Here is a 17,682-nt window from a genome sequence, read left to right as displayed (position 1 = left end):
ACTGTCTGGTACTGTCTGATAAAATTACCCCAAACATGTTTGAATGTGAAATATCCCTTTAATGTTAATATAACAAAGAGAGCGGATGGTTTTATTGAACTTTTTTAATGTCTGTGAGGTCAGATAAGAGACTTACTAAATGTCAGAGGCTCTTCTGAATCTTTGGCTTGTATTGGACAGTGTGGAGGTGACTGCCATACCATTAGAAATCATTTTCAAATAGCTGTTATCTGGAGGAAACTTTGCCGATGATTTACAACAATGCAATGTTCTAAGTACTCTATCACTCTTAGTAAACAAACAGACACCAGTTTCCAGTAGAATACTTTCAGTGAACACGAGCTGTCTGTATGTCAGCACAGTAACCCCTCAGAATCTACACCAACAGGCTGTGGGCTGAGCCCCCCTCCCCTTCTTCTGCCGATGGTGCTGGTGAATTCTTGGCTGCACATGCCTTTGTTTTATTATCTGAGCAAGTATCCTGTTTTGGGTGTTACTATAGAGACTGAGGTAAAAACAGAAATTTCTCAGCTATTGTTCATGTCAATTACACTAGCAGTCCTCCTGGCTAGACGAGCCCAGGATGGTTATGATTTATTTTATTTACAACGAAGGAGAGTAACTCAACCTCTACCACAGCCACACTCCTCTAACATTCCTCTACTTGACTGCTTATCTGAAGGTTTTCTGGCATGACTTTCTGTGTACAGGCCATGGCATTGGCATGTGAACCGTGGTGGGTAAGAAGGAAAGCATACAATTCCTCATCTTCACTCTGATGGAGTTATGGAATTATAGTGTCTGGCTCTACATTGGTCATAGTCCATGAAACCATGCAGTTTAATTCCCCTCTTTCTGAGGCGGTGGGTAAAAGTGTTCTATTCATGAAAAATACCTCATACACAAAACACAATCACTTTTCTTTATCTTCCCTAATGAATATGAACAAATATTCAGAGTTTTCTTTTTTTTCACACAGTAGAAAGTAAACCCACAAGTCAGAGCTTTCTCTGATTGTATTAGTCAAATGTGCTGTGACATCACATGTCTAGAATATAAGGCTCCCATTGCTTCTGCAATTGAGGGAGGACTGGACATCACCAAACAACCAACAAAGAGCACTCTGTCGATCCTGGGAGAGCAATCGGGTGGACGACGTCTTGCCGGTGAGTGTCAGCCCTGATAGAACTGGACAGGATAGGACAGGTCGGTACAATATTTGTAAGATCGCAATAGTAGAGAACTGTTACAGTATGTGCCAGACCTAAATGATTATTTTTCATATCAATCAGAATGATCAGGGTCGCCAGAATAAGTTGTTTGTCTACTTTCCGTTTTTGAACAACTTTTCCCCCAAGGTTTCTTGGTTTGGTTGGCTGAAATTCCTGCATGTCTGTGAATGTTGAAACAGCAGAGCACAAGTTGATCAAGTGATCAGCCTCATGCAGGCAGGGAGGAGGATGCCATACAATGGTCTAGTTGTAAACAGGGATGGGATCCCCAAAGGGCAAGGGATCGTCACGTTAACCATAGTCCTGATGGCGACTGAAGTTGGGGATGCAGTATGAGGACAGGTGATAAGTTCACATGATTTGCTGGATGACAAGACAGTTACTTTGCATGGGTGTGCTCAGAAACAGTACTGTATTTTTAAGTTTAATGTAGGTTATAACATGTATGTTGATTCTTACATTTTGTAACTTCTCCACACAGTTATGGCACGGTGCTAGTTAGATAACATGAGCTCATGTCTCTGGTGAATGTTCAGTCCTGTCAGATGATAAGACAGCCATATGTTGTAACACAGAGGCAGTATGAGGCCATCGACAGGAAGCAGACGCCTGCTCCTGATCATTGTTCATTGTACCTCACCATCTACTCTGCTTACCGCTGCAGTTCAGTGGGACAGTGTAAGCTCAGGCGCTTGACAAAAAAACAGCCATAATCTCATGTGATATTATGTCACTCTACATTATGTCCATTGATGCTTGAAGGTATCTCCAACTTTGCTCACATTCAGGAAATGGTCCAATGGTAGGACAGTAGGTTAATGAGGCAATATCATCATGGTCTATATTACTGTTTCTCAGTAAGTGGTCCATGGACCACTAGTGGTATTATACAGGTGTTATGATTACAGGTGGTCCATGGGAAAATGTTTTAAAATTATTAAAATATATCTATTGTACCTCTGTTAAATGTATCAAAGATATGTTTAAATAATATGTAATATTTAATATTTTCAACTAATAAGTGTAGTGTGGGGAAAAAAGCTTGAAATTAAATAATCTGACGCATTGTGAGCTTGTAGATTGGCTACTTCAGGTGCGCATGACTGGCACGCAACTAAGTTTCAATCCGTATTTCAGATCATTGATGTTAATATTCATTTAAATATTTATATGAATGACTATTATGCCTTCTTATATAAATACATACCTTGTTTTGAGGAGGTGGGGTGGGGTGGTCCTTGAGGATTGATTGAAGTATACAAGTGGTACAGAGCCCAACAAAGGTTGAGAGAAACTGGTCTATATGAATGGTACTACTACTGCAAATAATAATGATGATTTTTATTATTACTATTACTATTGTTATTATTATATAATAAAACCATAGCCTTGAAATCCATGCAACAATTCACAATTTGCAAAGTACACGATTGCCATCTAATAAATCTAATAAAAATAAATATTTATATAAAAAATTATATAAAAATAATTCTAAAAAAATATTCTGAAATACTTGAAAAAACGTATAAATAAAAAATAAGTTTAATGCCACTACTTCATGAATCATATCGTATTCCAATTCCAATTAAGTAAAGTAAAATGTCAGCAAAATAGTATATTTTTTGTTGGTAAAATGTTTCAGAAGAGCTGCAAAAGACCTCATAAGCTTCCAGTACTGAGGATTAATGTATCAGTCTGACTGTAGTCTTCTTATTTCTCTCAGCCTCATCTGCTGCTGATTATCCCAAACCAAGAATCAAAGGTTATGCCATACTTCCTCCACAAATCTATTTTTTAAATTAGATTAAATTGAAATCATGTAAAAATATTTTAGATATACTTTATGTCTTTGGATTGGATACTTGACATTCACTCAAAATGTCTCTATTTTCTAAGAACAGGTTTTAATTCATTCTAAGTATAGCCTGATATAAATCTGACTTGGTAAAAAGAAAGAATATACATATACAAATATACATACATGTGAGTGAGAGAGAGAGAGAGAGATCAGGAAGGCTTATGATTTGAAGCTTAAGAATTGATTCAATTTTTTTCGATTCGATTTTGGTAAAAGAAATACAAGTAATCACAATACTTAAACTCAGGATAAACACATGAAAGCGTAATGAAACACTTGTTTCCATTGTGGTCCTGCAGTGAGTTTGCAGGAAAACTTGTGACACTAATTTCTATCTTAAAGCTATAAGGGTGAACATTGCAAGAGCATGAGCAATCAACAGAGTTTATAGTGGTTCCAGTCATAGGGTATCTAGCTCTGCCTATTTCCTTGAAAATGGATCCTGTGTGACAATTCATTCTTTTCGAATGGCCACAATGGCCTTCTCTCTCTTCTCTCAAGTCATGCACAATTTACTCCATGACAAAAGTATGTACTGTATAGTTTAACGTAACAGGCTCTGACATTAAATGTGGGTGTCTGGTAACTAATTTCACTGCCCATATTTCAATTTCCTAACTTCATTTCCACTTCATGTTCCAATTTGCCACTGTGCTTACAGCAAATGGCTCAGACCCGTAGAATTCTGTTAGGGGTAAAAAAAACGTGGGAGTATGGAGACCAGTAATAGTCGACAGACATAAAAAAAACTCCTGGGCTGGCATGCCACAGACATGGCATCATTTGGAAGGACCGGTCTTTTATTGTGAGGTTAACAGCATGTCTCTCTCCGCAGACCAGTATGGGACAGAACCAAGTCAAAGTGGAAGGGGGAAAGCAGGCCGTTGGTGAAGGATCCGAGGAGAAAGGGCCTTGCCTTGACACGGGGGATGCGAGTAATGATACAGGTGTTGTCACGGAGGGCGGAGGCCTTTGTAACACTGGGGAAGATGCAGGAAAACCAGACGCTCAGGGCTTGGATGAGAGCCCAGATGGGGAGCCAACAACACCTTCCTCTATGAAGCAACTCACAGGCTTGCAAAGACGGGTGAGTCCTTCCACAGACGGGGAGGTGAGAGAGGGAGGGGCTGCAGGAAAGGGAGGAGAACACGAAGAAGGAGAAGGAGGCAGAAATGCTCGGCAAGCTCCACAGGAGTCGGACAATAGCCAGAATCCGAAGAGTAGCTCAAAGATCCAGGAGAGGGACAGAACATACACACATCTCAATCAGATCAACAGAGAGAAGAGAGCTAAGCAGCAAACTCACAGTTTGTCAAGGAACAACATGGAATACAAAGCCGAGGAAAAAGACCTACACTACGAGAACCAACATGGAAATCTCTTACCAGGAGATTCTGATGAGAAGCATAGCCCTTCCATTGGGGGGACTGTGGCCTTTACCTCAGTGGATGCTAGCTCCACTGAAAACAAGGAGGAAGCCTCGATAATGAAGATCAGTGAGGGTGGAGCTCATTTCAGAACTGATGATGACCTAATCCACAGAATAGGAGGAGACTTGGTAATGTCTGTTCAGGATGAAGATAGTAGGCGCTGTGGTGAAACAGTGGGCCATTTGAGTGAGATGAAGGAACTGCCTGTAGCTGAACTCCAACCTCCTTTGAAAAACATTCAGGATAAAGAGTCTTTATCAGCAATAAGTGGTACTTTATACTGCAGTCCTCCAAGAGAGAGGGTAAAAAATAACATGGCATCGGAAAGGCATTCACATGTTAACATTCATACCAAATTTGAAGAGAGCAAGAATCCACTGCTTAGTGAACATTTGGAGAGGATGCCAGAACAGTCTGATATTGATAATCAAAGTGAGCTTGTGAACCTGTCATTGCACATGGCAAGAGCATCACAGAATGACAAGAACAACACTACCAGCAGAGATGGCTGTGATATTTTCTCAGAGTCTACAACATCGGAGAACCAGCATCCATCAGCGGATGAATTTCATGATACCCACAACGTTGAAGAAGACGCAACCATGGATGAAAATGAAATTGATAAAAACCAAAACAACCCACCATGGTCAACATCAACACCAGCTATGTCCTTGGAACCCAGTTCCATTTTAGAGAAGCTACTGAAACGAAATAAAAATGAGGCAACCCCAGATCTCTCAAAGACAAAAGTGGTTGACACAGAACACAAGATTGCCATTATCGTCCCCGAGGACATGAGTGCTAAGCGAAGCCTACATCCCCAAGGTGTGGGGTCAGAAAATGCAGCGAAGATCACCAATGATATTATGGAGGTTAATCAGTCTGACCTAAATATACCTCTGCAATTGTGTGACACTGAGGGGATTATTATTAACTCAATTGATACAACAGAGACCCCACATGACATAAACCTTGTCCAAAATGTCATCTGCAGCACAAAGCAGGCCATGAAGCAGATTGGAAATGTTGACAGCGTGGCATCTGGAGATACTGGGACCCATTGTGAGATATCACAAACAAAATCACATTCAAATGCTGATTGCCAGCATTTTCAGCAGGATGTCAACACAACATATGCCTCATTCCAGGAGGAGGAGAATATCTTACTGAACGACGCAACCTTTAAAAACATTTCCCCAGAGAGCATACAGTCAACTGTTCCTGATGAAAGCGGGCCGTGTGAAGTGAGTGGCATGATCACAGATGAATGCTTATCTCCTGCATCATCCATTGCACCTGACAGCATCAGAGATGCTCAGCCTTCTCCCAAACAAAAGGATGACCACGCCACAGATTCACTCAGTTTACATAACAATGAGAAACAACGGATGGTCACTATTACCGAAATACCCCCATCTCCATCATGTAATGATACATTACATATCTCAGAGACCCTGCAGGCTCAGTCTGCGGAGAAGATAAACAAGATAAAGGACACCATTCAAGACAGTGACAGTCCTTCACTGGTGGCAGACGCTAGTTTGTCTCAGTATGTGACAGAAAATAAAATGGCAGTGCAGCCTGATCAACATTCTGACAAGGTGAAAGGTGAAAGTGTTAAACTGAGAGACAAATCTCCACACTCTCACAAATCTAGACCTCTCTCAGATCTCATAAAGGGGAACGTTCTTCTTCTTGAAAAGCTGCAGCAGCAAGACAGGCCGAAGCCAATAGAGGTCAACCACGATGGGTCCTCTGAGCAAGGCCACTCTGTGAAGATTGCAGAGATGATGGCAACTTTTGACGTGCCTCATAAATCCCCAGAAAAGTCGCTTGAGAGAAAGCCATCTGTGAGAAAAGGTAAGGGACTTCACTACAGTGTCGGTGCATGTTGAATGAACTGCAAATAACAGGGCAGAAGGTGAATTGTTTAATCATCCATGATAAATGCAATGATCCAGTGAAGTTAGCCCTCCTGGACCTGAGGACATGACCTGAGGGTTTGGGTTAAGTTAAGAGATTTGCCACAATCCACCTTTATCTACAAAACAAGGAAGATTTTCTTGCATGATGCAATACAGCTGTTTCCACAATTAGATGCCTGACATTTTAATAATATTTGAAATAGTGCCATCTTGTGGTGTTAAATACATAATAATAAATCGGTGGAGTGGTACATTTTGTTCTGCATTTTGAAATGCATTATTAATAAGTGTAAACTATTATTCTGGTTTATTAAGAAGCAAATTGTCATATTCACATGTAGAGCCTACATATAGATTTCAAATGGAAATAATTGTCTATATAATAATGTACAGGGATTTACAACCACCACAACAGAAGCTAGAGAGAAGTCAATGAAATACAAACTTCATTAGATAGGCAAGAATCATTTCAATATGGATATCTAATTCCGTACACACACGCACGCACGCTCGCACGTGCACGCACACTCACACACACACACACACACACACACACACACACACACACACACACACACACACACACACACACACACACACACACACACACTCTCTCTCTCTCTCTCTCTCTCTCTCACACACACACACACACACACACACACACACACACACACACACACACACACACACACACACACACACACACACACACACACACACACACACACACACACACACACACACACACACACACACACACACACAGGTAATGTCAGCATATCATGGTAACTGAAAGATGCAACAGTCAGACGGGTAGACTGACAGACAGCGGCAGGCAGGCAGGCAGCCCTAGAGGCATGTGGTTTACAGTGGTGTAACTAAGTACATTTACTCAAGTACTGTACTTAAGTACAATGTCGAGTTATTTTACTCTAGGCAAATGTTATACTTTTATTCCACCACAATTATTTGAAAACATTAGTTACTGTTACTTTGTTGATTTTCATTATTATTACAAAACATACATTAACCACTTCAACCCTGAATACATTTCGGCCATTTGAAAATAGCCGATCCACGAGCTCACCATGCGTCGCAATGGGACGCATTGTGAGCTTGTAGATCTGCTATTTTCAAAAGATTGTTATACATTTGAAAACGTGTGGAGCGCGACATTCTGCACAATGAGTACTTTCTACTTTTGGTACGTTGGTACTTTTACTCAAGTACATTTAGAATTCCTGACTTTTACTAGTAACAGAGTATTTCTACGTTGCACTATTGATACTTTTACTTAGGTAAAAAAAAACTGTGAGTACTTTTTTCACCACTGGTGGTTTGTTGTTCGTTGATTGGTGGTCGTGGCTGCTGCTCACCATGGCCAGAGCCAATAGGGCTAGAACAGAGGCGGGACTAAGGGGAGGGCGTGTCAAACTGCACCGCGCAGTGACAGACAGTGAGGAAAGAGACACACAACCGACTTGTCAGCAGCGGCTCGCTCCAGCAGGGTGGAATTAGGATAAACTCTCTCTTAGACCATTCATCTTTCAGGAATATTTTTATTTTCACCCGGGAAGGTAAGTTTTAATCATATATATTATCTGAATTGGCGGGGGGAGGTTTCTTTCTTCCCGAATTGGTGTTTTTTTTTTGCCGCGAGCTTATCTGCTGTGGCCATCAAGACAGGAAAGTGCATGCGCTAGCTAAACGAACTGGACGAATACCAAAACGCTCGTCCCAAAACACAGTCGCCCCGGGGCAAATCCGGCGGTATTCACCTGGTATTCCTTAACGTAACCTCAGTAAACTATGCATAAACCTAACCTTATTCCTAAACGTAACCTCAGTAAAATCATGCCTAACCCTAAACTTATTTCTAACCTTATCCTCAGTAAAACAAACAATACAAGAACCGCTGGTCCGCGAAGGAAATGGGAGCGAGCGTGTTCTGGGGCGAGTGTTCCGGTTACCAACTGGACTGGTCCATAGAATGTGAATTGGGTTTGCAGCTAGCGTTAGCCGACGGTTAGGTAGCCTAGTACACATCCAAGAATACCCATCCATCTTTGTAAAGAAAGAGTAATAATCAGACAGTGTTTTGGACTCGTGTCGTCCTGTGTTGTTAGTAAGTGTTCCATGGTAGTCTACAGTATTATGTCCAGTGAGTCGCTCGTGCAGGGTGGGGTGGGGTAGCTAACGCTATTACGGAAGCATAACTTATCAACGATAGATCCATAGAGGCGGGGATACAGGAGGTGCAGGCAGTGCAACCGCACCCAGGCCCGTGGCCATGGGATCTATTCATGTCAACCCCTCCAGCGATGAATAGTGGGCGCCACGACATGAAAACGTGCTATAGATGTAAGATACACTTGCCTTACCCATGCTGGTGAAGTGTGCTTAAAATATACACAGCTTTAAGATTAGCACCAGTCTACGATGTAAGATTGGTTTAAAAAAAGAAAGTGACCTACTAATGCAATGACATAATATGGGGTTATGGTCGGGTTATGGAGGAGGAATGGTGTGGACTGACAGACATGCTTGCAATTGAACCGGGGCCATCATGACCCAGCTGCATGGCTTCTGTGTATATCTGTCATGGTCTTTCGCATTCCGCTTGTTTAGCCATAACACGTGGAAAAGTGTTAGTGCAAAAGAATCCACTATAGTCACAATAACCTAGAATTTCTTCGTGATGGGTTGCTGAGTGAAAACTGAATGAAGTATTATACTCTCGTAACTGTGCTCTCTGCTTGTTTAATGGTGATGGTGTTACTTATAATGTATACAGAGCTTAGTTGCGTTATGTCTGTTTAGTCAGAGTCTATTATGAGATTTCTACCGAACCATGAGGTGGACGAACTGGATAAGAAAATGTGTAAAAGGAATGGACGAGAGCTCTCCCTGAACCACAACAGTTAGCTTATTGTGTCCTCAGCCTGGTTATAGGGTGCATATTCGCTGTGTTGAGTGTGCCTTCTATTGAACATTGCTTTGTGATTAGTCCCAGTATTTGGCTGGATTCTTCTACAGTGCCAAACAAGTGTAACCATGGAAAAGCCTATTGAACAAGGCAATTTCTCAAATCTGTCAATAAACATTTTTCCCCATTAATTATTCTTAATGCATCTGGTTGCCATTCAAGATTGTCAGTTATGTAGCACCAGAAGAACGAATTCAATCATGTGGCATAAATAAGTTGAGTTTGATTGGCCCTGTAATCCCCTACTTGGCCCTACTGGGAACAGTGCCTAGTTTGAGACAACAATGGTCATATTCTGGGAGAGAACTATTTTGAACATTGATTGGTGAAGGGTGTGTAAATAATGGATCCACAAATGCTTGCAAATAGTAATACTCCAGTCAGACCATAGTAGCTGGGTGATGAACATGGTGTCTATGGTGATGAACCAAATAGTCCTCTGTCATTATTCCATCATTGTGGTGTGGCTGATGTGTTCACATAATGACAATAAGTCAGTTTGAGTTGTAATGACTATGGTTTGTGTACCAAAAGGGTGTAAACTACTCTGTTCAACTATCTTACTCAATGCACTTGTGTAATTGGCTTGGGGGTTCTGGGAGTTCCCTGGTTGATTTTTGTCATTGTAGAGATGTAGAGCAGGTGAAGGCTGACTGGTAGACTGAATGGTTTTATGTCAACAGTTCTAAAGCCATGTTTGGTCTTGCTGTCCACTTTAGGCACATCAACCTCTGAGGGCCCTTTATGTTGCAATACACAAGCTCTTTAGAAGTGGGTAGTCTGAGTTCCCCTGTCTGTTCTGAGAGAGGAAGTGGGTCAGGAAACAGAGGGAAATTAAGCATGAGATTTGAGGAAGTGTTGGTTAGGGGCAGACTTCATTTTTTATTTAACCAGCAGGGCAAGACACAGTGATGTGCCGTGGAGAGAAGAGTGCTTTCAAGATTAAATCGTTTAGAAGTCTAGGCTAACTTTCACTTCCAAGGCAAGCAGCTACATGTACTGTATGTTGACCCCCATGTACTGTGTGACCATAGGCATACAAGACTTTGTCTGACATTTTCAAGAAGTTGCCGGGCCTTTAAATTGTGTTGTTTTGCTGTAGTTCTCATTCAGTGTTCATGTCACTCTGTCCTGTTACTGAAAATCACTATTTTGAGAAAGCTTGGCTGATCAGAGAATGGAATTGCATTTTGCACTTCGTAGAATAGATCTCATGTTTTACCAGACCTCAGTCTGTTCACATGTTTGACATTCCTCAGTTTGTGTCAGGTCCTGTCTGTGTGAGAGCAGATGTTATCAGTCCTCACCCTCAAGTAGCAGTAGGACTATTCTTGAAATATTTCAGAATGTAAATACTTAACTAAGTTTTTGTTTGATTTTACAAGTTTTAATTATATTTTTTTCTAATGTTGTGTGAGGAGGGCAGGTGGGAAGATATCCGCACAGATCAGTACTGTACGACATTCTTTATTTGTACCTGCCTAGCGAGTGTGGAAAGCTGCAAAGGTTAATCACACTCAAGTCATCACTCCCAAACAGTCAATGTTACTGTGGAACACATGTACACACACATTACAAAACAAACATGGGAAGTTAACAATTCAAATAAATCTCAACAGCAGCGCATAGAGTACTGTGATTGTTGCGAGACAGTGACCTCACCTTTCGTACCGTACCTACCTGGCTTACAGTCATCATAGCTAATAAAAAATGTGATTCTTGTCCATGTAATACTGTTTTTATCCCCCAATGGCCATTCTTTTGTTTTGTTTTTTTGGAGGCAATTTAGTTAGGCATTGGCAATGAGGACCTTTTTGTAATTTCAGAAGGAGTTCAAGTGCCTTTCTCCATTTTGCCCATCCTGCTTTTAGAGCGTTATAATGCTCTGTAACACAAAACGTCCAGCAGATGCACAGGCTAATAGTAATTCTTCCATTCATTCTTACACCCACATGACAACATCTGGTGAAATGGGGCAGTGGCTGGGAGGACTGTTCATTGGGGGGAGGGGAAACTGGCTGAACAGGAAAAGGACAGAGCAGGCTCAGCCTGTCATATATGGAAGTACTAGAAGTACAGTATTTTATTTATTCTCATCTTCTGTTACTGACAGTGATAAAGTTCAAGTTTTTAGCACTCTATCCGACTAATATTATTAATCAGGCTATTTTTGTAAGTTTAATTCATGTTGGGATGTTACATTTTATCATGAGATTTCCTGCCTTTTATCGCCATTTAAGTATGTGTAGAGTTTGAAAAGAAACCTACAGTATGAAAGCTAATGATTTTTCAATTAAACCATGTGAGTGATCCCCCACTTTCAATATGAGAAAAAATAGCACTTCTTAAAAGTTTAAGTAGCATTATAGTATTTCTCAAGTAGCCTAGTCTCTTTCAAAACTTGGAATTAAGCTGGATAAGAACCAGCTTATGTGGCAGCCTCCCTTTTGAGAGACAGTCAACATCTTAAACTTTGAGCTGTAAATCCTTGTGTTTTAAATGTTCCTGTTTTGGAATCTGGAAATCGGTGCAATCTCATCATTTGACTCTTGCAGCTATTGACATTTTAGTCAAGGTCTGGTATACTAATTGGCTCAGATATGGCAGATGGTTCTATATGTTGTGGAGAGATTAATAATTAGGTAGCACAAGGCTATTTGTCCCATTAAGTATTGGAAGCATCCCATCATGGAACACCCATGCAAATTATACATTCTGTTGCATACTACATTGTGTTTCCGTTGTATTTTACAATGAGCAGAGCATGGACCACATGGTTGCTCTGAGGCAGAGAGAGGTGAAAAAGCAGCACCTTAACTCATTGTTGCAAAAAGTGCTGGAATGTAGCTGGAATCTGATTACAATGGTGGTCCATGGACTTGGATACAGGAAGGGGATTTAGGTGGCGTCTCATGCGTTCTTGGTGACAAAAGGCAAAAGGCTGCCAGTGTATGTAGAGCATTGAGGCGACAGCATTGGGGGTGAGAACCATGGGGCAATATGGCCAGCAGACTGTGGGAAAAGAGAGTGGTTGTCTATGTAGTAAAGATTGTATATAGTGTTATGTGTGTAACAACTACAGCTTTCTGTCCCCCATATTGGTTTAATAGAAAAAAAACACAATCTGCTTTACAGGCCTGGTCCTTGTTGAATATTACAATAACTGTGCTACACAAAAATGAGAAATCACAAGGATGTGGCAGATGTCTCCAAAGTTAACTGGAAAGTGTCTGTATCTCACTCTGCTGCAGTGTGAGGTCTTAATTTCTGGTCATGACGGTCATAGTCTCTGCCAACAGCTTCAGGGTGGACTGGTAGCGTTTGTGGGAAAATTCATCCTGTGATGATGAAGAAGCTAGCCTGTAAAGAAAATGCTCTGGGCTGCACAATGTAACACCAGCTTCCTCATCATGGTTAATTCCTTAAGTTAAGTTAGTTGGACATGTTTTATATAGAAAGCCTGCATTGCTTATACTTATGCATTTAGAATAGATTCTGATGTAGGCTATATCAAACTTTTGAGCTTTAGTTTTTTGACAATGTTGTTTTTTGATAGTCTTGATAGTTGGTTTTGACTAATGCCTAGTACAGGTTTAAAAATATTAGTCGGACACAATTGGGCAGACTGCATTAAGAAAGCCTGAGTGAAAATCTGTATGTTTTACTTATGTTATACGCCGTTTATCCTGATTTTGTTTGCGGGACTTCCTTATTATTCCATATCTCACTCACTAAGAAGTGTACTGTAGTGTACTGTGAAATTGTGCTGCAAGAGAACACCAGATGGAGTTTGGCTCCCCAACATCCAGATATGAATATCGAGGAGATGGAGTAGCATGATCAATTTGGAATGACATTGTTCACCTTGGATTTAATCAACAAGCTTAATCCCATCCCAGATAATAATATGCTATGAGTATGTCAATCCATGCTGTAGGCAGGTTAGCAGTTCTCTGTACCTGGATGTTGGAGCTTGGCACTTCAGCAGGCTGCTACTTATCTAGATTTTCAGATTGATCAGTAGAGCCACTTTCAGACATGCACTGTATTATGGAGGTTTTCCAGAGTTCAAACGGAGGGGCTGTATGTATGAACGCAACATTTTCCGGATCAGTTAGATCGGACATGCAACAGACTTCATGCGAGCAGGACCCTTGACTTAAGTCAGGGTAATGTCCGATTTGGCTCAAACCGCTCTGTGTGAATGGAAGCAGTGACTGTCCGGTGAATTTATTTTCAGCGTGGACGTGTTGCTTCTATTGTTTCCGGGTATCCCCTCCTCCCGAGGTGTTTGGAGAGAAAGAGAACTGAAAACCAGTTTAATCATTCTGCTTTTTTTTAGCGTTCGAGTTGGAATATTCACCGATTATTAGCGTTTGAGTTGGAATATTCACAGATCAAACATAAACGTCTCTTTACTACTGCAGTAGTCTAATTGTAAACGAGCAGTGCGCACTTGGCTGCATATAGAGATATATTGCATTTGATCCTCTTATCTCCCTCAGGCTGTACCTGTGTTAAATTTACGTGGGAGTAGCTAATGTGCGCGCCTACTACCCAGACCCCGCCCCTCACCTCACCTTAGGAGTATTTACCTTAAAACCCTCTGGCGTCTCACATTTTGTTTTATAATGCTGTTTGCATGGGTCCTGGCCTCCTAGGTCATGGGTGTCCTGGCCGACTTGGAAGGATTAAAGGAGTAGTTCACCCAAAAACATATTTTCTAACAATTACTTACCCCATGCAACCTTGAATTCATGGAGATGTTTTTGTTTTTGTCACATTCCTAAGCCAATAATTCGATGACCGGGTCATCGGTCAGTAGGAGACTCCGCCGTCATCAAATTATTGAAGGATAATGGATAGGAAATAAGTAAGGTTTTGGGTGAACTACTCCTTTAAATGTGTGAACGTATCTAAAACGGACATTCTCCTGCTACATGCTACATGTGTGAACGACCAACACCGGACCTGATTCCCCGGACATTTTCCATTGTGAATGTAGGCCCATTTCCTCATTGCTATTGTATTTTACTGTCAGCCCTGTGGCTCCTTCTCAGGGTGTGGCAGTAGTATCTCTGTTGCAGCCCTCTCAATGACAAACCAGTTGGAGTACAAATAGCCATTGACAGAACGGGGTGGCCAAAGCCTTAATTAGAATGCATGAACGTCACCATGTATGGCAGGGACAACATTCATTGCTTTAGTCACCAAAAAAGGGTGCTGGAATCCTCAGATGTTTATGTTTGAGTATACTGTACACGCGCTGCTGTAAAACCCACACATATTCATAGCCTAATGCATAGCAGTCGCATACACACAATTTGCAAACTGTACTGGCTGTATAATGTTGTTGAGGACTTGAGATTATACATACATGTCTCTCCAGGAAATGTAGGAGATCTAAGAGGCTTTTATACACTATATTATATTTTCAGTTACACATGCGTTTCTTGTCTTGTATTAAATAAGTATGGAATTATATTCTAGAGTCTAGACCTAGTTAGTTCTCAAACAATAAACATAGCCTAAGTTAAGTAGTAAATTATGCAGTTAAATTGAGCTTATATTACTATTTTAGATTTATGAAAGTATTCCTATTAGAAACGTTCTAATGTAGTATGTCTCACAAACTCACTTGGAATCATGGGTTGTGAATAACGTGTGGGCCTAAAGGTGGGTTGACTGGATGAGTATTACTATATAATAAGAACTATTTTGACCTGTAGAGATTGTACAAATAATTATTTATTTATTTCAGTGACAGGCTGACAGCAGTCACAGCACACAATTTAAGATTGGGTTTTAGCTATTACGTTGATCACAATGATCATCATTATGACTAAATGTTAATGTATGAGTACTTGGTGGGTATGGGTGACTGATCTAGCCTTTGGGCCATCAGTGATTCATCACTGTTGTGTTGAGACACCATCTCCACAGCACAGGCAATAAAAGAAGGCATTCTGGCTATCAGGGCAGATATGAGCCTTCTCTCTCTCCTTCTCTGTTCTGTTCCTGCTTTTCAGTGAAGGCATAACAATTCCCCTTGGTTTAATAGAAGGCAGCCGTTTGCCTCCCTTATTAGTTATGATAGAGTTGAGAAGAAAAGGCTACAAGATCTTACTCCCTGTGTGCCCTGAGTGACCTCATTTCATTCCCTTATCACTTCGCATATTTTGCCCAATCCCTCAGGGCAGCCTTATTGATTATGTTGTGAGATTGTCTAATGTATATGACACCAATGGCACAGGGCAGGGTTGCAATAATATAGCTGCTTCTGAGATAAGTGTGACCTGGTAATATCAGATGACATGATGGAACAAGAGATCTTGGCCTCTGTATGTTCAAGTTTTAGCCAGACTAACTACTGAAAGACACAATAATAAACTTACCATTAATGCCACCCTACAGCGTTTTGCTGTCAGAGCTGTGACAGAGCTCCATACAGACATTTTATCCAATGTCTGTATGGAGGGAGTAGTGGATTGCAGAGTAGGATGTTAAGCCTGTACAGTACTCACAAACCACACCACATCACTGTGATTTTTACATCACTTGACAACATGGCAGGCGTGACTGCCAACAGCAAGGTCTTGAGGCTCAGTGATGTTGAAACGCTGTGCATCGCCCATCTCTGACACATTATTAAGCATTCAACTCATCATCCACAGGACGCATCCTAATACCTTGTTAATGAACAACAACATTTTTGTTGAAACAATCTTAGAAAACTTAAGAAACATCACTGTAAACCACAAGTGCACCTTAACTATGCAATCGCCGAAATTGCTGATTCCTCTTCATAATTCACAACATAGCAGGGTTTCCTACAGGAAAAAACTTAGCCTGGGGGGGTGCATGTGGGGGTGAATGTGCGTGCGCACTGGGGCTGCACGATATGGACAAAGTTTCATGCCATTTTGGTAGCTTATATCTTTCTGACGTTTAGCTAAATTAGTCTGGCGTAGTAGCATAGAGTTTGTCATAGTGATATAGTTGTATAACATAGTGGTATAACACTTGCTATGCATCCCATGTCTATAATACATTATAGACATACTTATAGTGCATTATAATCTGCTAATACACTTACACTTTTATACTTCTGATAACAATCCCCCCCCTCCCTCCCTCAGCCTGTACACAGCCTACCATATACACAGTAGAAAACTGTACTGTCTGCCTGCTATACTAAGTTGACTGTTACAGTACAGTAGATACTACATATTCCTTCACTGATTGTTACTCTTCATGTTCTATAGATATTTTTCTTCGATTAAATTTCGATTTTACATTTTGGGATTGTCTATGTTAAATTTTCAGTTCAACTGAACATACAGTACATGAATATAACCATAATTATAACAATAGGATATCAAAGACGAGTTAAACACTACAATTAGTCAAAAACACACACCATTCAATTTCCCTGTGACCCACTTGAATGATCCCCATTGGGTCCTGGGACCCATTACAATGAAAATAGTTCAACATCACTGGAGGCTTGTGAAGTGCACCTGAGCGAGCTGCTAGGTGAGCGTGTGCCTGCACCAAGCAGCAAATGGCCTCATGCGTCGACAAGCAAGCCATCCCAGTTGGCAAGCTGTGGTGGAGAGACTAGAGTGGAGACGGACAGAATAGGTTATCACCAGTTTCCAAATAGCACATAGTTGTACTTGACAGTGACAAGTGCGTTAGGCTAGCTAACGTTAGCGGGTGCACGTCACTTCCAACCAGCCAAAGGGAGGACAGAGTAGCCTAGCCAATGAAATTGATGGGTCGTGGTTTGTGAAATTTGCTGGTGCAAAAGGTATACATGTGATTCCTAAACCATGTCACACTGGTCAAATTTACTGCAAGTAATTTCCTCAAGGTGCTGTTGGGGGCCTAATATCAGTGGTAGGCAAACAGAAGGTGTATCTGTCTCTGAAGCTCCTTCTGTCTTCACAGTCAGTCCTGCTGGCTATGAAAATGGGCGGGTATGCAGTCCTCCATTGGCTTCTTTTCCATTGATCTGACCAGTGGGTCTTTGAGGACTTTCTGCCAGAGTATGCGCTGCTCCAGTGACCAATGACCCAGATTAGTGTGGCTACTGACGAGGCATCACTGCTTGCCCCGAGGATGTGTCTGCCTGTCTGACATGATGACAGTGGCTCGCAGAGTGGTGGCATTTCCTTATTATTGCACCACAGTCTCCATGACTTTGCTGCATGCATATGCTGGGCGAATCAATATATTGTGAACTTCG

The 17,682-nt window shown here is 41.2% G+C and overlaps 1 protein-coding gene across 1 annotated transcript in view; it reads left to right on the top strand.

The window, feature by feature from the left end:
• Positions 1-7,901: 7,901 nt before the first annotated feature.
• The window catches only part of coro1ca (coronin, actin binding protein, 1Ca), a 52,307-nt gene continuing 42,526 nt past the window's right edge, over positions 7,902-17,682 (top strand). The window contains exon 1 of the mRNA XM_084054007.1: positions 7,902-8,022. The gene's annotated coding sequence lies outside the window, so the exon portion shown is untranslated. The remainder of the gene's footprint in view (positions 8,023-17,682) is intronic.

Source organism: Gymnoscopelus microlampas (genome assembly GCF_963454915.1).
Source record: "Gymnoscopelus microlampas genome assembly, chromosome: 4".
NCBI classification, from domain to species: domain Eukaryota; kingdom Metazoa; phylum Chordata; class Actinopteri; order Myctophiformes; family Myctophidae; genus Gymnoscopelus; species Gymnoscopelus microlampas.
The sequence above is the reverse complement of the archived record's forward strand: the minus strand, read 5'-3'. Positions and strand labels throughout refer to the sequence as shown.